The sequence below is a fragment of the Mastomys coucha genome, unplaced genomic scaffold (assembly GCF_008632895.1).
Source record: "Mastomys coucha isolate ucsf_1 unplaced genomic scaffold, UCSF_Mcou_1 pScaffold22, whole genome shotgun sequence".
Lineage (NCBI taxonomy): Eukaryota > Metazoa > Chordata > Mammalia > Rodentia > Muridae > Mastomys > Mastomys coucha.
Genome location: NW_022196905.1, coordinates 55,307,791 through 55,330,184, shown reverse-complemented (window position 1 = coordinate 55,330,184; position 22,394 = coordinate 55,307,791).

Sequence of the window (22,394 nt, the reverse complement as noted above, 5' to 3'; positions counted from 1 at the left end):
ATCTCAAGATCACAGGATCCCAGAATCACAGGATCTTAGAGTGATCTGGACTCTGAGGAGTTCTGACACAACCAGAATCACAGGAGGGACAGGATCCCATCAGAGACAGCAAGGGCAGGTTAGCACTAGAGAGCCAGATGGTGAGTGGCAAGCTCAAGAATATAAGCAACAGAAACCATGGCTACTTAGCCTCATCAGAACCCAGTTCTCCCACTACATTAAGTCCTGATTACCCCATCACAGTAGAAAAGCAAGACTGATTTAAAATCACATCTCATGATGATGATAGAGGACTTTAAGAAGGATGTAAATAACCCCCTTAAAGAAATACAGGAGAACACAGGTAAAAAGGTAGAAGCCCTTAAAGAATTATAGGAAAACACAAACAAGCAGGTGAAGGAATTGAACAAAATCATCCAGTATCTAAAAATGGAAATAGAGACAATAAACAAATCACAAAGGGAGACAATACTGGAGATAGAAAACCTAGGAAAGAGATCTGGAGTCATAGATGCAAGCATCACTAACAGTATACAAGAGATAGAAGAGAGAATGTCAGGTGCAGAAGATACTGTAGAAAACATAGACACAACAGTCAAAAAAAAAAACACAAAATGAAAAATGCTCCTAACCCAAAACATCCAGGAAATTCAGGGTATGTGGACTCCCTCCCCCTTAGCCCAGAGAACTCTCACTGTCCCAGGACTGCTGATGCCACCTGAGGAGAGAATGCCTGACTGCCCTAGATCAAAGATTGCTTACAGTTATCTCACCTCTGCCTCAACTGCCTTTGAAGTTCCTTTCCTCTGTCTCTTGTTTATGTTAGTTATGGTTTCGGTTTTGCCTCTTGTTATATAAATCCAGTTCACCCCAAGTAAAGACACACCTTGATACAGCTACTTGGTGTCCATCTCTTTTGTCTCACCCGCTTGTATTCACAGGTTCTCAATAATTCTCCAGTCCGAGAACACCTACGGAGTGTGTGGGCCTGCTGGCCGGTCCCCCACAAGGGTACAATGAGAAGACCAAACCTAAGTATAATAGGTGTAGAAGAGAGTGAAAGCCGGGCAGTGGTGGCGCACACCTTTAATCCCAGCACTTGGGAGGCAGAGGCAGGCGGATTTCTGAGTTCAAGGCCAGCCTGGTCTACAGAGTGAGTTCCAGGACAGCCAGGGCTACACAGAGAAACCCTGTCTAGAAAAAAAAAAAAAAAAAAAAAAAAAAAAAAAAAAAAAAAAAAAAAAAAAAAAAAAAGAAAAAGAAGAAGAGAGTGAAGATTCCCAACTTAAAGGGCTAGTAAATATCTTAACCTAAAGGAAGAGATACCCACGAATATACAAGAAGCCTACAGAACTCCAAATAGACCGGACCAGAAAAGAAATTCCTCCTGTCACATAATAATCAAAGCACCAAATGCACAAAACAAAGATAAAAATGTCAAGTCACATATAAAGGCAGGCCTATGAGTATTACCCAAGACTTCTCACCAGAGACTATAAAAGCCAGAAGATTCTGAGCTGATATCATACGGACCCTAAGTGATAACAAATGCCAGCCCAGGCTACTGTACCCAGCAAAACTCTCAATTAACACAGATGGAAAAACCAAGATATTCCACCACAAAACCAAATTTACACAATATCTTTTCATAAATCCAGTCCTACAAAGGATAATAGATGGAAAACTCCAACAAAAGGATGGCAACTACACTCTAGAAAAAGCAAGAAAGTAATCTTCTTTCAACAAACCCCAAAGAAGATAGCCAAACAAACATAATTCCACCTCTAACAACAAAAATAACAATAAGCAACACTTTCCTTAATATCTCTTAACAACTCTATTTTCTGACTGGTAAATATATCTTTCCTTCACTATTCCAGGACTAGGGCAATTAGTTTTCCACATGATCCTATATACCCATATCATATCTACAATATCTCTAGAACCATCCAACAGCTTGTAAATAAACTTCACATTTGACATTTCTCAAATGGTAATTGTATTTAAACTGTTTGAAATATGCTTGCGCTCAGCCTCTCTTGAATTTAACATCATGTCAATTTCTTTTGTCAATCCCATGCAACAGTGTACAAAAATGACATTGCTTTTTAGAGTGGATGTCTTAGTCATTCTTGGACAAACAATTTCAAGTACACAATAAGGTATAAGTGTGAGAGGAGCATATTCACAGAGAGGTAGCATTAGGAGATAGGAAGGTCAAGAATGGACCATAGTTTTTAGTAATTTCTTTTGCTCTAAAGAGCACAGGACATTGGGATAGGTTGTAAACAAAATGGTATGTGGTAAAAAGGAGTGGTATTGAGATGGAGAATGAACTGAAAGAAATTGAAAGCACTATTATCCAATAGTTAGAAATTCTTTCACAGAGATTTTCTGGCTATATTTCCTTTTCTATAGAGGAGTCTCTGGTGTTGCAGTCCTAATGGGGAAATCCAGAAAATATCTCATGTGAACACTGGGGAAGAAAGCCAGAAACTCAGCCCCCAAGGCTTCTTCCCAGGACACATAGAAAGCAGCAGAGAGGGCTTGGGAATTCTTTGTAATTGTCTTAGATTTTTCAGAGTAGTAAAGGAAGGAAATAGGAAACCTGTGCTCACTGAATTTTCCTTCATAAACGTGATTTGTCCTAAATTATTTGAGTCTGATACCATTTGAAGAATGAACATTGAAGGAAAGTATGCATCTGAATAGTTGTATACATTTGATAAACTGTTAGATAAATAAGGCACTCAAACTTATTATGTACAATTAGTCACACATGGAAAGAGTAGTCAAATTCAAACATTCAAAATGTGTTTCCAATTTCCTGATGCTGTCACATGTTTATCACAATTTGCTATTTGTCTGGTAAGGTGTTGGCGTAAGACACATCTGTGCCAGCAGTGATGAGAATGAAGAGGCTATGTGATCAAGGATGCTGAGGGAAAGTGAGGTTATCCACAAATAATTGCTGAGAGGTATCTCATAGGTTTTCTGTGGTTATTTACTAAGGAAATATGTAAGAGGCTTTAGGAGGGTGTGAGAACACAGCTGAGGAGAGAAACAAAGCTGATCTAATGCTGTAAGTGTGGTCTATAGAAGTGAATATACCCCTTCAGCTTTCTGCCTTGTCAAACAATGATCACTATGATTGTAACACTTTCTGAGAGTCTTCTGGGAAGGCTTGGGTTCCTCGAGTTGCCTCTTTGGTTCAGTCAAGCTGAAAAATGGCATACACTCCATTTGTATTACATTCAAAAGAGCTATTTGCTTTTATAGTTCACTTGATAGATTCATTTGAATAATCAAATTGCATTACTACGCACCCCCTCAAACTCAAGTTTCAGCAACATGTTTATCTCATTAACCCATCACTGATTTTACATAAATAATTACAAAATAAAGTGGGAACAAGTGAATCCAGACAAGTCAAACAGAGAAGCGGTGATAGTGCTGCAGTCTAAAGACTGGTAAATTAACGTGCTTTAAATCAGATATTCCCATATTGTTAGGGTAATAAAAGGCCACAGTCAGGATACAGCTTTAGGAAAAGCGAGCCTCCACTCCAGTTGTTGGAGGATTCACATGAAGACTGAGCTGCACATCATCTACATATTTGCCAAAGGCCTCATTCCAGCCCATGTATGTTCTTTGGTTGGTGGCTCCGTCTCTGAGAGCTCCCAGAGATTCAGGTTAGTTGATTCTCTTGGTAGTCCTGTGGAGTTCTCATCTCCTTGAGGCCCTTCAATCTTTCCACCAATTCTTCATTAGGAGTCCCAGATGTCCAGTCAGTGTTTGGCTGTATCTGTGTCTGTTTCAGTCAGCTGCTAGATAAAGCCTCTCAGAGTACAGTTATGCTTGACTCCTGTCTGCAAGCATAAGAAAGTATAATTAATAATATCAGGGGATTGGTACTCACCAATGGGATGGGTTTCAAGTTGGGCCAGTTATTGGTTGCCCACTCCTTCAGTCGCTTCTCCATCTTTGTCCCTGTATTTCTTTAGATAGGACAAAAATTACAATTTTAAGAAAAAAATTGAACAAGTACATAAAATATAATTTTGAAATGAATTATTAATAGTAGTTTGTTAATTATATTGTGAATGCCTGAAAGCTTGCAGGCTATAACACATATAAGGTCCTTTGAGAGTTAATGTCATACTTAAGAACAATAGTCATATTTTATTCCTCACAAGAGGAAAAGGCCAAGAGTCACCATTCAAAAGAAAGTGTTAGGTGTTCAATATGTAAAGCTCAAAAGATAAGAACAAATAGCAATCTGTAACATATTTAAGGCATTAAAGATTATGATCATGTAATAGACAAAACCATATTACCAGTGAAGTTTCAGAAACTTCTGTGGATGGTATTTCTCAAGTTTCTTCACGTAAGCTTGAAATTCCTTAACAACCATAGTAAGGCACCAACTGGAAATACTGCTAGTAATTAAGAGACCACTAGATATTGTATGATGAACAGAGGAGTAAAGGAGAGAAAAGAGGTTCAGTTGAGTCCTAGAAGACTATAGGTTTGTATGCTGTTCTGAAGGACATTAGAAGTCATTTTGTGTCTTGAGCAGATAACTGATTTGGGCAAGGTATAATTTAAAAGCTTATTGGTATATATCTAATCAGCAAGATACTCTTCATTTGAACCTTGTGGATTTCAATATAGCAAGAAAGAAAACTTGCTAGTCTTAAATGTCTTAAACCTGAGGATCAGTTTGTCCAGCATGCATCTACTGCATAATCCCTAGCCTTCCTGTGTTGAAATATTAATTATTAATACCTAGAGTATGGAGATTCAGAGCAGAGGGGAAGCTTTGGTTTAGTAACTGTTTCCTAAGAAAAAGAGAATGTCATCTTGCAGAATTGTCAACTAATATTTCCTGAATAAACTTTCACCAACTTTGTGAGTTACTCTACTTCTCCAAGGAGTGAAAGTTATATATTTACAGTCAAGGAATAGTTTTCTATCATTATATGTTACAATTCCAGGAAATGTGATAATCCTCCTAAGGAAAATTAAAAGATGGTTGGTTGGAAATGATGTTTTTTTTTGTAAAAAGATGTAAAGCGGCGACTCAGTTTTAGTAACAATTTTTCTGTGTTCTATAGAACTATGTCTATCAATGATTTTGCAAGTTTTAATAGTTTCCCAGATTATATCATCACTTGGCCAGTGAAATATGCAAGAACTTTGATTAGGCTATGGCTTCTCAATCTTCATCATAACAATTTCAGTGAGATTAAGGAAAAGTACCTATGAGAAGCCCTGTCCTCTAGTGTTTGTTCCTGTTGTCTATGATCGCTATATATCTTTCGCACTTTCTTTTTATAACTAGGAATTTTCCCTATAAGCTCATGCTAGACGCAAATTCACAACTGTTCTGTCTCTCCTCCCAGTTGCTAGGACTATAGAAAATTGTCACAGAAACTGAACCTTCCTGTGAGTATCAATGTAGGTTTCAATGTGTCTTTATTATTATTATTATTATTATTATTATTATTATCATTATCATTATATTTACTCACATTCCAGTCATTTCATCCCCCCCCCCATTTTTGGTCCCTCCTCCCACAGTTCCTAATCTAATTTTTCCTCCCTCTGCCTCTGAGAGAGTTCTTCTCCCAACCAGACCTTCCCCTTCCCTGGGGCCTCAAGTCTCTGGAGGAGTCTGAGTTAGTTGAGAAAGCTGAACTCAACTCACATCATACTGTCAGTAATAGTGTGCCTTGGTAGTCTTCCATGAGATAGATCACAAGTTGGGCCAGTCATTCGACTGCCTTTCCTTCAGTATCTTGTTCATTTTTGTCCCTGCAGGTTTTTTATACAGAGACAATTCTGGGTCAGAAAATTTGTCTGTGGCTTGGTAACTCAGTCTCTCCATTTGAGGCACTGTTTATCTACTGGAGGTAGACTTTCCTAGTTCCCTCTCCCCAATAGATGCCTTTTAAATGACTGAACGGTTCTTAATCAGTAAAATTATACTCTTGTATGAATTAAACACTATAGGTTTGTAAACACACACATACACATGCATGAAAAGAAAATCCCTTCTTGAAAGTGTGGGGAGGATTAGAGATCATCCACCACTTGGGTGTCCATTTGCTCCTTACCCCTTGTAGCATGCAACACTGTCTTAATTGCAAATGACCCCAGGAAAGAGCTAGAGTATATAGTCCAGGTAAGATTACATGAGGGAACCTCCATTTCTGTGACTGTGAAAACAGTCTATAAGGAACTAGAGGTATTTCAAAGACAATGAAGACTGGATGCAGGAGAAATGCAACCATAGGAGAACAAAGAGCCTACCTTACAGTAATTGATGAATAGGAAATGTGATTTGCATAGTTGCTCTCTTACAAAGTTGCATGCATAAACAAAAAACAGCTGTACTCAACAATGCAATTAGAAAGAATGAAACTTGATTAGGACTATACTTGAGTGGATGACAAGCACTACATGATCATCATATGAAATAAGGTCTATGATTAGGCTGACAAGACAATATGACCAGAAGAATCTGACAACAATCTCCTTGGAAACCACTTTAGCTTCCATTCAAACTGAGATGTCTTGCAAACATTTTTGTGCTCTAGAATCCAAAAATAGAGTTAAGTTCTGTGTAACTGAGAACTTGACAAATGTTTCCTGGAAGTCTCCCAGGACTCTTGCTACTTCTTTATGTGGCTTATAATGCATTAGTGACTACTGAGTCACCAATAATGCATGACTGGCACATTAATGAAAGAAATAAAAGCATTTCTACTTAGAATCACTTAACCAAGAACAAATTTGGATTTGAATTCTCTGTTCAATCCTCCCTGTGTCTTTTGTCTTCTGTCAGTTGCATGAGTGTGAATCTGTGTTGGCTTTTTAGGCTGTCTTGTGAATCTCTTTGTTCCTATGTCTGTGTGTCTGTCCCCAAACAAAGGGTTTTTCTCTGTATTTATTAAAGAGCTTATAAAACATCACATTATGAATGAATGTGGTAATTTATATCTTCCACAGTGAATTACAAGGATTAATTCACCAACTCCAACTGATCCTAACTGATGGAAACAGAAAATATCATTTTATCAAACAATATACATCAATGGTTGCTTACAATCTTTATGGTAGATTTAACAAGTTGTTTTGAATTTCTGTATTTCCTAATTTTACCAAATAATAGACATGTGTTACTCTGAATTAAGGACAGATACTGTCTCTATGCCTTAAGTTTACAACTACGTCTTAACTTAGGTTGTAAAATTGATGACATTGGAAATCCAAGTAAGGTTAGTTGTTACATTGTTCTCTTGCATATGAAACAGAGTTTGAGCACACAGTACACTAGCAGTCATATGCCTTAAGTGACCTCAAGGTGTATTCTTAACTCTGGCTGTGAGGTCCAATAAAAATGCCAGGCTCTTAAGATAAGAGACATTGTCAGAATGTGCCACCTACTTTCTTATTATTTCCTTCTCTCATATGAATATATTCTGTCCATTTTTATCATAATTTGGACACAAGGTACAGTTATGTGTGAAGTTGGAAACCACGACAGAGAAAAAGCCTCAATTAGACTTACCCATAGGCAAACCTATGGGGCATTCGTTAATTAGTGATTGACTTGAGATAACAAGTCCATGAGTGATGCTACCCTTAGGGATGTAGTCCTAGGCTATATAAAAATGCAAGTTGAGCAAGTCATGAAGAACAAGTGAAAAGTTGCACCCCTCCATGGACTCGTCTTTTGTTCTTACATTCAGTTCCTGTCTTGAGCTTCTGTTCTGATTTCTTTGATGGACATGATATGGAACAACAAAGAGAAATAAACCCTTTCTTTCCCACATTGGTTTGCTCATAGTAGTTTATTATGTCAAGGAAACCTGAACGAAGAACTTGTTACTGCAGAGTGGAGTGTTGCTCTTATAGGCCTGACCATTCTTTCTTTGGGGAAGACTATGGAAGGAGATTAAAACTTTGGGCTAGAAAAGCCATTATATATTTCGAGCTCAGATGGCTGTTCTGTGGGAGCTTGAAAGATAAGAAGCACTGAAAGAAATACAGAAGATTGAGACCTGCCCTATAAAATGTCAGAGGGGAGTAAAGACACTATAAAGGCTGTTTGGGTCATATTTTGAGTTAAGAATAATGGTTCTGGTCACTGTGACTGACAACTCAGCAGGAATTACCAAAATAGTAAACCTTTTCTTTGCAAGCAATACTCATGTTAGTTAGATGGAGCTGAGAAATTGGTGTGAATTAAGAAGAGATAAGCATCATTGGTCTGTAATTTTCCGGGGGCATATTCTTAAAGTTATTACACAAAAATTGTATCCAGTGGGGGGGGGGTGATGCATTTAATGCTGGTAGTATAACTGGGTACTGTGTAATAGTCACTTGGGTGAATTGGGTAGTGTATAAGAGTTCCCCTGGTGGCACTGGCCTTTAAGACTTGAAGATGTTATTCAGAGAACCTGAGGGCTGGCGAGATGGCTCAGCAGGTAAGAGCACTGACTGCTCTTCCAAAGGTCCTGATTTCAGATCCCAGCAACCACATGGTGGCTCACAACCACCTGTAATGAGATCTGATGCCCTCTTCTGGTGTGTCTGAAGACAGCTCCAGTGTATTATGCAGTAGTGAGCAGAGGTCCTGAGTTCAATTTCCAGCATCCACATGATGGCTCACAGCCATCTGTACAGCTACATTGTACTCATACACATAAATAAATAAATCTTTAAAAAAAAAGAGAGAGAGAACCTGAGGTTTGATACCATGTGGCACGGATGGGATTTATTATGAGAGGCCAGTAGATGCCACTGGTAAAGGAGCACCCTTAGGTATAGTAGACAGCCTAGGATTGAAGGAATCTTGGATGGAAGTTGACACCTAAGAATATGTCAGTATCTATGTCCCTGAAGATATCCCCGAAGGAGCAACTGGTGAAAATGCCAATGCCAACAGTTCCATCAAAGACTCCAACATTTTGAAGATGTAAGTACTAAGGGATGACCACCAAGGGCTGCAGTCGATGTAACAGCACTGGCTTGAGGCTCGGAGATGAGCTGTGTGAGCTTCAGAGACTGAATCAAAGTGGCCTAGTCACTTTGGAGCCCAGAGGTTCATCAATGGTTTTGAGCTGTCATGCATCCAATTATCCATGCTGTTAAACTTAGCTTTGATTCATTTCATCATAACTGTGCCCTCTTGGTGTGAGAATTTAACTTACTTTTGATTTTTCATGAACCCACAGAGAAATTTAGATCTTTAAAAAAAGACTTTGAATATTTTAAAAGCAGTTTTGAAGTGTTTGAATGCTTAGACTGTGTGACATAAAAGTCAGACTTTGTTTCCTATGAGATAGTGATATTAATATGAAATCTTGGAGATAAACAGAGGGAAGGCTATGAGTGTGGGCATGTCAAGTTGACCAGTGAGCTCTTGTCCTACTTGGGTTTTCCTTGTTTGCTTCATTTTTTTTTTGGTAACACTACGCAAGCTAGAGTTATCTGAGAGGAAGAAAGCACAAATCAGAAAATGACTTTGTAAGATTAATACCATCCTTGGGCAGGTCTTCTTGGGGTATATAAGAAAGCATACTAAGCAATCCATGAGAAACAAGCCTGTAAGCCTCATTCCTCCATAGCCATTGCTTCTGTTCCTGTGTCCAGATTCCTGATTTAGGTTCCTGCCCTGACTTTCGTAAATGATAGATTATGATGTGAAGTTGTAAGTTGAATAAAAGTTTCCCACCAGAGATACGTTTGGTCATGATGTTCTATAACCATGATAGAAATCCTTTACATGATTACTATAACCATGATAGAAATCCTTTACATGATTACTATAACCATGATAGAAATCCTTTACATGATTACTATAAACATGATAGAAATCCTTTACATGATTAACATCTTACATGATGATATTGTGAGTAGTTCTGAGTGTTTTTCTATTTTTTCCTCATTGTCAAAGGACAGCAGTGTTGTGTTGCACTCTATTCTTCAATATGGGGGGGGGGAAATGTCCCCAAGCTCTTTAATGTTTCACCCGGGATAAATCTTTAAACCCACAGCCAAAGAGAGATCAAACAGGGATACTAGCAGCCTTTCAGTACAGCTCTGCCTGTTCCTATTTCATAGAAATTTTCCTTTCTTATTTAAATTAATTCTTTTGATCTTAGAATCCCTTGCTAATTGCATAATTTTTTCAAAATATAAACACAATATGTATATTTTTAAAAATAGCAGATGGCTAATTCTACCTAACTTAAAAATTAAGTTTTAAAGTTATTTTTTAGGTCAACACAACTCATCAGAGATTTTGAATTGAGATCTTGTGAAAAGCTAACCATATCACAAATATAGAATTTGAGTAGTTAAATTCCTTTCTTCTACACAAAGAGCTAGTGATGATAAGTTCAAAGTCTATAATCAAATCTGACCATTCATAGAACACTATTAATATAAAAAGTAAAACTATTTAAATCTTTATAGTAAAATTAGCTTTTGCTTAAATATATAGAGAAATTAAATACCTATATTCATACTTCTTAGCTTGTTTTCCCTTAGTGTCATGGAGAGGAACTTTTCATTTTGAGTCACATTAATTTTTTTGTAAGTATTTTTACTTTCTTCTGTCTCACTGGACCATCAAACATACAATAAGAAAATATGAATCTTTCATGTTCTTATTTTTTATCTCAAATTTGAATTACAACATAATTCTTTCAAGAAACATCCCAACCAGAAGGATATGATACTTGTCCTTCTGAGAGACATGAAGAATGCTTATTTCAATAAGACGTTCAGTCAAATGGATGGGACTAGAAAATATCATCCAAAGTTAGGTAGTTCAGACCCAAAATGACATGCATGATATGTACTCACTAATAAGTGGATGTTAGCCAAAAAAAAAAAAAAAAAAAAAAAAAAGTACAGAATACCCTAGATTCAGTCCATAGAACTCAAAAATGTCAACAAGCTGAAGGGACCAAGTGAGGATACCTAAGTCCCACATGGGAGGGAGAAGAAAGAAACCACAAGGGAAGTAGGAGGGAGGGATCCTGGAGGGAAAAAGTATGGATGGGGCAGAGAGGGGAACGTGATCTGGTATTGGGTGAGGAGAAAGGACCGAAATCCCTGAGGGCCAGCAGAAAGAATGAAAACATGCAACCTCGGGAGATAGGATGTTGGAGGGACCCTCCAGAATGTACTAGAGATCTGGCCAGTGAAAGACTCTCAGAACTCAAAGGGAGGACCTTTGCTAAATGCCCTGCAGTGGGGAAAGGGAACTTGTAGAGCCCACCTCCAGCAGAAAGACAGGGCATCATGTGAGGGATGGGGTTGCTATCCCAGAGTGACATCTCTGACCCATAATTGTTCTTGTTTGAAAGAACTGCAGGAATGGAAGTAGAGAGGAGCCTGAGGAAAAGGAGGTTCAGTGATGGGCCCCAAGTGGGATCCAGCTCAAGGGGAGGCCCCAAGACCTGACACTATTATTGAGGCTACGGAGCACTCACAAAATGGGACCTAGCATGACTGCCCTCCAAAGACTCAACAAGCAGCTGAGTCACATGAATATATTTGCACCCAACCAATGGACAATTTGCTGCTGACACCTGTGGTTGAAATAGGGAAAGGATAAAAGAAGCTGAGGAGGAGGGCAACCCTGATGGAGGACCAGCAGTATCAATTAACCTGGAGCCCAGAGATCTCTCAGATACTGAAACACCAGCCAGGCAGCATACACCAGCTGATATTAGGCCCTCAACACATATACAGCAGAGTATTGCCGGGTCTGGGTTTAGTCAGAGAAGAAGCACCTAACCCTTGAGAGAATGGAGGCCCCATGGAGTTTAATGATCTGGTGCTGGGGTAGGTGCTGACATCCTCATGGAGACGGGGGTGAGGTGGGACAGGAAAGAGGTATGGGATATGGAGCAGTCGGAGGGTGGACCGGGAGGAGAATAAAATCTGGAGTTTAAGAGAAAGAAAGAAAGAAAGAAAGAAAGAAAGAAAGAAAGAAAGGAAGGAAGGAAGGAAGGAAGGAAGGAAGGAGAGAAAGAGAGAAAGAAAGAAAGTATAGTACAAGTTCTATTTAGTTAAGTAATAGTTCATAATAGGTGAAGTACCAAAGGATGTTTCTTTGTAGTAAGAGGAATAAGACATATACTGCCAGGCAGAGATATAGTGGAAAAAAATTACACACAAGTTTAACTTTTAACAAGGACTGATTATTTTCTTCAAAATTATACTGAAACAATCTTTAAGTAGCATTTATTTATGTGCTTACAATGCAAAAATGGCACCTGTGATATGGTTCAGTTGTTTTTCGCCAAGCCTCAATACATGTGTTCAGTTCTCAGGATCCATAAGATGGAGTGCAAGAAATGATTCACAGAAGTCTTACTGTAACCTACATATACTCAATGTTGAACATGAGCACAAGAATGCATGTGCACACACACACACACACGCACATACATACCCCACAAAAACAAATAAATGTGACAAAACTTAAAATGCATAAATTCCTCTCAATCCTCACATGAAGCACAATCTAGTCTGAAACACAGTAAAAGATGATTATAATGGTAAAGAATCATAGGGGATGCTGTGACCACAGATAAAAATTAAAGCACAACTAAATTGTCAACATAGTGCCTGGAGACAGTTATGAATTGTTTATAGGACTTCCTAAGGATAGATATTACTGTGGGTATAAGGAATATTCCTGATAACGACTAAAGATAACTACGAAAGGACCCTATAGTGTAGATCTTTTAAAATATGCTGGGTAAATCCCATTGGCTGGACTTTAGAAGAAAAAGCTGAAGTTTAATTGTGTTTTTACAGCTTACGAAACTGTCAAATGTAACACAGATTGAGTAATTTTACATCAAGCAGAAATACAGAGAATATAGTTTGTATGTGTGTGTGTGTTCTTCACATCACAAATCATGCAAATCTCAATCCAAACTCACAGATCCCAACAGAAACCATACTATAGTTTTGTTGAGAAATGAAATAAAGATTTCTTAAACACACATGCACACACACATGGAAGAAAGGAAGAAAGAAAGAAAGGAAGAAAGAGAGAAAAGAAAATAGAAAGTAAAAATCCTGCCTTTCTGCCAACTAGACCCTTACTGTAGTATACTTTCCTATAAAGCAAAAGGAACTGAAGTTCCACAGTCAACATTAACATAACCTTGAGACCACTAGCTGAAGATCCTTCTTTCTTGCCTTTATATGATGTGCAAGAAGTGCCTGCCCGGAAGGTTGTCTTCTCTCTTTCCATAACAATTAACTAATCCACTCAAAATATTAAAATACTTCTCAAGTATTTAACAAGAAAACTCAATTTCCTGCTGGGTATAACCTGTTCATACCTGTGAAGATATTCTTCTGTTAATTTGTGTATCAGACTGCAGTTTATCATCATCAAATGAATTTTTAAAATATGTGTGGACTTGATACACAAAAGGAAATACAAAATTGAGATTCAAAAACTTTAAAATAGCATAGCATAATTGTAGGATTAATCACATTTCAAAACTCTTCCCTCTATCTAGAACTAATACTTTTGATGAGCTGAAGAGATTAAATGAAAGCAATTATAAAACTTACAGAAAATAGATCAGACAGAGGGCTGAGGATGTAGGTCAATGGTAGAGTTATTACACAGTGCACTCAAGGCTCTGAACTGAATTTCCAGTCCGGAAAAACCAAGGATTGTTTCTTAGTAGACACCACCTCAATTTTCCCTTTTCTGGGCCTTCATATTGATGACTGGAGGGAAGGGATACCAACTTGATGAAAATTTCTCTAGAGTAAACATGGAAGCAATAAATTGCCAGCAATAAATATTTTCCTAGTGTCATTTTCAAAATAGATGTGAAAAGTGATAGAAGAGGAAAGACATCTGATATGATTGCAGAAGAGGACTTAAACATCAGTCTTACAAAAATGTATTCAGTCCTTCCAGAATTCAACAAGTTAACATAGTTGTTCTTCCTGTTATTGTTCAATTTTTCAGTTCCACTTTTAACTTTTACAGTAGTTTTGAAAGTCTACAGCTTAAGCTTCATAAATATTTAGTTGCTGCTCTGAAAAGTAGAAAACTGAAGTCAGGTGAAAAGAAATAAATTTAATTCAGAGGAAAAGACAAAACACTAGAAACATCTCAAAAGACTTCTTGTTGAAAATAGCATACAAATAAACGGATTCACAGATGGAATTATTTCCTTTAGTTACTAATTCAAATATACCCAGTTTTAAAAAGTACAAGAAAGTACTTATAAAATTCCATCAAAATTATTTCTATACAGTATGGTGAAACCACATTTCTTTTTAGAATTTTGGGCTCAGTATTAGGATCTTATTAAGTATCAAAAGACATATCTGGATTTTGTCTATTTTCTTAATTTCTTTTTAAATTGGGTTAAAATAATTTTAACTCAGCATTTATTTTCTTTTGAGAAAACATAAATTATTTTGTATGTAGGATTCAAAATTTTCAATTACAACAAAATGCTAAAATGAATTGTCAATTTTCAACAATGATATTACCAGGTATGCCTTGCTGCATTTATTAGATGTGTGATAACCTACAGTCATCCTTGTGAAGTTGAGTTTATCCACATTCTTCATTATGAACTTGGTAATGATTAAAGCAAAATGGATGACTAACTAGATGAGGTCAACAATGGACAAGGCCATCACTAGAACCCAAAGATATGCCACTCAGAATTTTATGATCCCCATCACACAAAACACTTCTATTGCTTGATACCATGTGCAATCTCAAAAGTAGATGCCAGGAAATCTACTTCCTGATGTCCATGCCTTATTCTGTCCCATCATTCATAGAATGACTAGGGCTTGTGGCTTCATACTAAGTAGAATGCCAGAAGAGTGAAGTATTTTTCAAAATGTTATTAAGACCTTAAATCAGGTCTATTATACAGCCTTGATGAAGTTAAGTGTCCATATTTGGAAAGCTAACCTAACAAGGGACTGTGGACAAGCTCTGGGAATGAAGAACAGATTCCAGATTATAAGGAAGCTTCCAGTTGATAGTCCATAAAATCCAACATCATTAATCACAGAATTGTAAGGTAATATATTTTGTCCACAATTCAAAATAAATTTTTACCACAGTAACTGTTCCAGATAAGAGCACACAGAGGTGACATCTTGATTTCACCCATGTGAATCACTGAACAGAGAGAAATCTGAGGTAAAATAAAACACTTGGCATGCTTAAACTGTGAAACAAATGCATTTTCTCTGCATATGTAGCAAAATATAATAAAGTAATGTAATGTTAATATGAAGTGATCATATATGTAATATATTAGCTATAAGGCCATTTTAAAAAAATACACTTATTTGGGTAGGTAAATATTATGTTCTTATTTAAAAAATAAAATCAAAAGTCAATGTAAAGAAAGAATAACTATGTAGAGTATGGAGGACTTTGAGGCCAGTAAAATTATGGTGTCTCACATTACAATTGAGGATACATCATGTTTTATATCTGTCGAGACCCACAAAAGTACAATATTAGATAGGAACCATGCCATAACCTGTGAAACATCAATGATAATGGATTGGCAGTGTAGGTTCAGTGGTCATAAAGAATATTGTTCTTCTGACAGATGTTGGCAGAGCAGAATATGGTAATGTTGTAGGTGGAATAACAACATAGAAAATTCCAGAAGTTACTCCATGCAGTAAAGTTTATTTAAAGGAAAGTTAAATTTAAATGAAATCTGCACACAGCATTTATAGATTATGATCTTTGATTAAATCATGATGAGGATATTGCTATAATTTGATTTCTCTAGCAGAAGTGAAATATTAAGTTTTATTTAGTGATGTGGGTGAGAATTACAGTAAGTCTTTTCTGTCTATAATATTTGGAAGGATTATAGATGATTCATATGGTAGTTATTGATTTTGAAAGAATATATTTTGAATTATTAGAAATATATAAATCTTGAACTTCGCTAAGAAAATCTACAGAGTAAGCACTATTGATGAGCTACATTCTTGGTTTTACATGTCACTGACAGGACTACATTTTATTACTTTTGAAAAGCAAAACAGGAGAAATATTTTTGCACATTTTGTCTTCTACCAAATTTGAAGAGTGTTTGGTTTTATTCCTTTAGTTACTTGCTTATTAAATGAGACTAAATAACCATTTTAGTTACTTTTCTACGGACCTGACAATGCATGATGACCAAAGCAACGTATAACAGAAAGCATTTAATATAGGACTCACAGTTCAAGACTAAATTTTATTCAAACAAGGACCTCAACTTATGGAATAATATTTCTAAGTTTAGGGTATGTCCCTACTCCTCAATTATAATAATCTGGATAATCTCTTATAGAGATTTGTAGATATAAATAATTGCTTTGGTATTTGCAATGCAGGCCTTGATTGGGTAGAAATCGTGTTGTGGTGATTATAGCAATCAGAAATGATTGAGCAGGATCCATACCTGGACGTTTGCAAGATCCTGTAAGCAAATTGGTATTTGGTCAATTTTATTTGAAGTATGCTTAAAGTAACTAAAATTATTTTGTCTGAAATAATCACGAGGAAACTGTGACCTTGAGGGTGTAGTGGTTAATAGTGGTGGGTGGATTGCTCTAGTGATAAGAATAAGACAACTATTTAGAAACTAACAATTTGTGTGTCATTAAACCTGTAATTAGTTTCATGCACATGAACATAACAAGAAGATGCATGAGTACTTGTCAGAAATAAGAACGTTAAAAATGTTTAGAATATGTTTTAAATTTGTTAGACATACCCATATCCTAACTTGCTTAGAATATGTAATTGTGTATGTGTGTAAACTTGTGTGAATGTATAGAAAGATTAATTTTTAAATTTCACAATATATATTTAACAGTACATAAACATATCTTTTTATTTTTCTTATAACAGCTTGTAGCAAGGGAATCTATAAAACATTAGTATTTAAAACATTAAGATATTCTTTATAATTAAAAGACATATTTTTTTAAGATATTATTAAATTGGTCAAATATGCATCATGGTCATTTTCAAGCTAATTTTAAATCACTTATGTATCATCCATGTCCTAGGGGATTATAAGTATCAGAACATGAATCTAAGGACTAGAACAGTTAAAGCCATGAGCCTCATTTCTCAGAATATATTTTTGTATTAGAGTACAAAGAAGGTCCTGCAATGACAGGAAGGTGAAAGGTATTTTATGCACTGGCAATAAAGAGAAAGAGTTTTCACACTGAGCTTTTCATTCCCTAGCTTTTCTCCTTAAAAACAGATTTGAAGAAGCCACAGAATAGTTCTCTTCTGTGCTCAAATACATTTGCCTTAAGCAATACCTGCTTTGTTATCATGGTTGTTGTGGCTCATCAAACTGTGAAAAGTCTCTCATATTTGCCTTACTGTACTGATTATGAATTTGAGTCCTCTTATAGCTGTATGGAAACTTACTTTCCAATATGATTTTTTCAGTGCTTATTAACATGCCCAGCTGATTCTAGTAGTAACAGTGACAATTGACCCTGTGTAAGAACTCTAAAGCAAATTTCAAAGTCACACATTAGTGACATATTTATATATCATAAGATATATTTTCTACTTTTTTTCCAAATTGGGTAGCAGAAATTTATATATCTTTTAAAAATACCTAAAAATATTATTGTATTGATATCACATAGGACTTCTGAATATGAAAATTCTATGTGGAAATTGATTCATATCCTACAATCAATCATATTAGCTAGTTGTTTCATTGTTTTGGCCTTTCAGATTATTTTATTATCATGTAAAGTTAACCTAATATTAGGACCTTACTATTTGTTGAAAAAGAAGAAATGTTTCATCTCTTTGCACATTAGTTCAAATTGAGTGTTACGCAAATAAACAGAAAAGGTAATTTATAAAACATATGTAAATAAACTCAAAAGTTGATATTTATTAACTATGTAAATAACACCTTTAAAAGAACATTTTATTTAACTAAACATTTTCTAACCAGATTGCACACTTTAGAGAAGTGATAACTCAAAACCCGTGATCTTAAGGGATGGCTCTGTCAGCAGCCCAGTTGGGGCAGAGGCCACTTGAAGCCAATCTTTTATTTAGGAAACTTTGGGATTTTATTTGGTTTTAAGCAATGAAAGAACAAAAGCAGGATTTCATCCCTGGAAACATAAAAACAATGATTAAAAACAAACAACAACAAATAAACAACAACAAAACCCTTCCCTGTATCTATGGAAACCAACAGGAGAACTACTCAATAAATATAATTTTCATACTTCCCTATAACTGTATTCTACAGGAAAAATGAACCAAATCATTCTTGTTCCATGGTCTTGATAACTGTATGATGCTTCAAATACATCATTGAGATAAACAAAAAGGAACAGATTTCAATATATTGTGAAAATATCTGATGCATCTCACCCTCTGTCTCTCAGATTTTATGTGACTTAGGTCAGCAAGTTATGCCAACATTTTAAACTTAATTACAATAATAATAAGCAAGGCTCTTAAGAAAGCATGCAGAGCCTTTAATAATGCCTATTGACCTACAACTACTCGGATTTTCCTGGAATATTTGAGATTTCTTCTCAAACTGTTCTTAAATGGAAAGTATCTTGAAATTATTCCATTTCATAAGTTCATAATTAATTAAATTTACTACCGAGAGATTTACTACATGTACTTCATTAGCATAACCATCTGCTATGTTTGCATAAACACCTCTTAAATTCCAGGAGTTGCTGAAAGTAAAGTAAAGCATTTGCAGACAGCTGCTCCTATGGAGGCTCGTCTCTTATTTGCATATTGTTTGCATTTGTGCTATCACATAGGGGATTTAATCTTATTCTTTAACTGATCTACTAATTGGTGTATGATAAATCTTTTCTTTATTTTTCTTAGCATTTCTTATACCTTATTTTATTAGTACTTAGAGTTGAGGTGGATTCCCATTTTTGGTTTCTTGTTGACTGAAGGTTGTTACATGTAGTTGGTGACTTAGCTTTGGGTATGCTAAAATTAATACACTGCTATACTACTGCATTCTGCATTTAGACCAACACATACATGCATGTATGTATACACATTGTGCACAGACATATTCTAAAATAATAATAATAATAATAATAATAATAATAATAATAATAATAATAATACTATATTCAAAATAAGTGCAAGATCCTTGTCATGTATAGGAAGAAAATGAAAGAGGAAAAATGGCATGATATATTAAACATGGTATTTAGTATATATATATATATGCTCTACTTAATGACACATTTCTTTTATCTACAGTAAATTGAGCCTTAGCTATAGGTATTATGTTGTGGATGTAACCATTATGGATGGACATCCGATGGTCAGTTGCTCTCTACATTTGAAACATTTGGACAAACCTTTTTACTTTATAATTATGACTACCTGGATTTATATTCTTCCAAAGCCATGAAAAGCCATCTACTATATATCTGAAATCTTAGTGTTCCTACTGTGAGATGGGCAGTGGACACAAGGATTGTGAGGTTTGTGATGGTATCTGTGTACTTCAAAAGAAAAAAAAAAGAAAAGCTTCTTTCATGAAGGATGAGAGATACACTACTCTGTGGGTAGAAGTGCTTAGAATTCAGTTAGGGATTATACTGGTTTAGGAAAGTGTAAGTAATCTGTTCTCCTCTAGTGTCCATGGCCTCACCAGGCACAACTAGTTGGTTCATTTTTCAGTACCCATCCTGTTGAGTGGACCCTAAATCTAATGACACAGCTGGTGGTTACTCCTAGAATACAAATGCCTCTATTATAGTCTTAAAGTTATATTGCTGTGCAGGCTACTATTGTGATTCTTAGACTTTACAACTGCTTGAAGCTATAAATTACTTTTCTCCCTTGGGAGCTTACATATAACACCTTTGAGATCCCTTTTAGCTTGATTTTTTCAAGTTCTGTGTCTGAAGTGTGTGGTGTCTTCAGTTATAGAGTTTTACCTTCAAGTTATCCAAGGCAAGGGTGGAAACCAAGAGCAATAATAACAACTTGTGTTACAAATATCTGTATCTATCTATCTATACATATATATCATATGTTATGTGTCATATACATATATGCATATGTTTATATATACACATATTTCAAATATAATACAGAGAACTGTATCCATGAAATTTTAATAATATGCTCACCTAATCATAACATGCATAAAATGATACTACCAGTTGACATTCAAATATGGATGGTGGAAACCTCAAAAGGTCTCAAACCTAGATAGAGGGCTACAGGCAATTAATGTCTTCAGAATGAGAGAGAAAGTGAGTCTTCTCCAGCTAACTGTTCCTTTATAGATTTTCAATCTGAAGTGGTTATATCTAGACACATATAATATGAAGAACACTTAATGAACTCAGAAGATTATACTCAAATACATATGTAATAGTAATAACTAATGAAGGGGAGATCATGAATTTGAGAGGGAAAGGGGAATTACAGAAGGATTCAGAGAGTAATAGTGTGGGGCTGTAAATGCTGCAATATAGTATTTATATATGAAATTCTGAAAAGCAGCATGAAATTGGTAAATTGATAAGAGCCTATGTTTTGAGGGGATTTTATTTACCATTCTTTCTTTCACTGATGCTAGAAAAGTCACTGGTGGTGTCAGCCATGCATTTCTTGAATGGTAAAACCATAACATAACAGAAAAAAAAATCTCAAAAAGCAAAGACTAGACACATAACAAAATTGTAGTGTCACAGATATTTTATGCATGGCTTCAACATTCAATAGTGACTCAGAGGAAACAGAGGAAGTTGTGAAGAATGCTATGGAAATGTGAAACAAAAACCCTTCGAATATAAGGTGATTCATAAATTGATTTCCCTGAATATGTGCACATGTTTTCAAATAGACATCATGCAAGAAGGTAGGCTATTCATTCCAGTAAAATTAATGTGCAGAGGATATATCTGAAGAATATCCATGAAATATAAATTTTTGGGAAGTGATAGCATTATTTTTATAGGAGTAATAAACTTTAAGAGAAACTAAAATATACAGATAAAATAAAAGAAAATATTCATCTATTTATTCAAAGAATTAATGTCATTATTTGATAATTAATTATGTTTAATTAAAATACATTAGCATACATATATGTGCATAGATTTTTTGACTACTAATAGTATTAAGACAAAACAAATTTGCTCATATGTTAAACACATAAAAGATGTTGATTTTAATATAATAGCATAGTAATAGTGAGAGGTTAGAAAGAAACTCTGAGTTAATTAAGCAATTTTTTATAGTTTTAGTCAGGGTTATCCAAGGAAACAGAACCTATATGCATTTACATATGCTCACATTTATGTCTCCTTTCTCCTAACTTGTTTCTTTTGATATTTTCCTTCTTCCATTATTATGCTTTTATTTTTATTTTATTTTGAGACAGTCTTAGTCTGGGTTTCCACACAAACATCATGACCAAGAAGCAAGTTGGGGAAGAAATGCATTATTTAGCTCACACTTCCACATTGCTGTTCATCACCAAAGGAAGTCAGAACTCTTGTTCTCTACATTTCCCCCTTCTTTGTCTCATTCACCAAGCCTTACACACACCCCACATCACCCTCATTTATCAATTTATCTGCCTGGGGTGTAGCAAAGCAGAAACATTTCCACAGACTGTCTTGTAGCTGTCATGATTGGCAAGCCTAGATCTGTAACAAGCTAGCCAGGTAGAGTCCAAGAAAAGAACTGCTCTTTCTCATACTTCTTTCAACCTTTCAAGCTTCAGCAGAAATACACTCCAGCCTTTTATCCTGTAGTGTTCAAGTGATTGGGCGAACCCTACTTACATCATGAGAGATAACCATGCTTGCTTCCTCAAGAGTTAAATATCTTTGAAGGAACAGCTAGGCTAGTGTTTGATCTGAACTTGAGCTTCATGGCATAGCCAACTTGTCTGAAGTCTAATTATCATAAGGTTCTAAAAGTAACTTGTCATTAGCCAGCAAGAAACCATATATATGAATATGTCTTTATACAGGAGATTTTTCTTAAAAATTAATTTTTGGGAAAACTGTTATGTCTTCAATTGGAAAGAAATTTCTATATGAAAGCAGTAAATCAGTTTACAGACCAGCAATTTTGAATTGCAAGATTCATTTAAAGATTTTCTAGCAATTTTCCGGGGCCATTCACCATAGAATATATTCTTTCATTTATTCACTGTTCCATCTAATCTTTAATTATTTAGAGTACCTCGCATTCTTCAGGCACAGAGGAAGAAATTATATAATTAAGCCATTGTCCTTGAAGAGCTTAAATCTACTGGACAATCAGATAATTATAA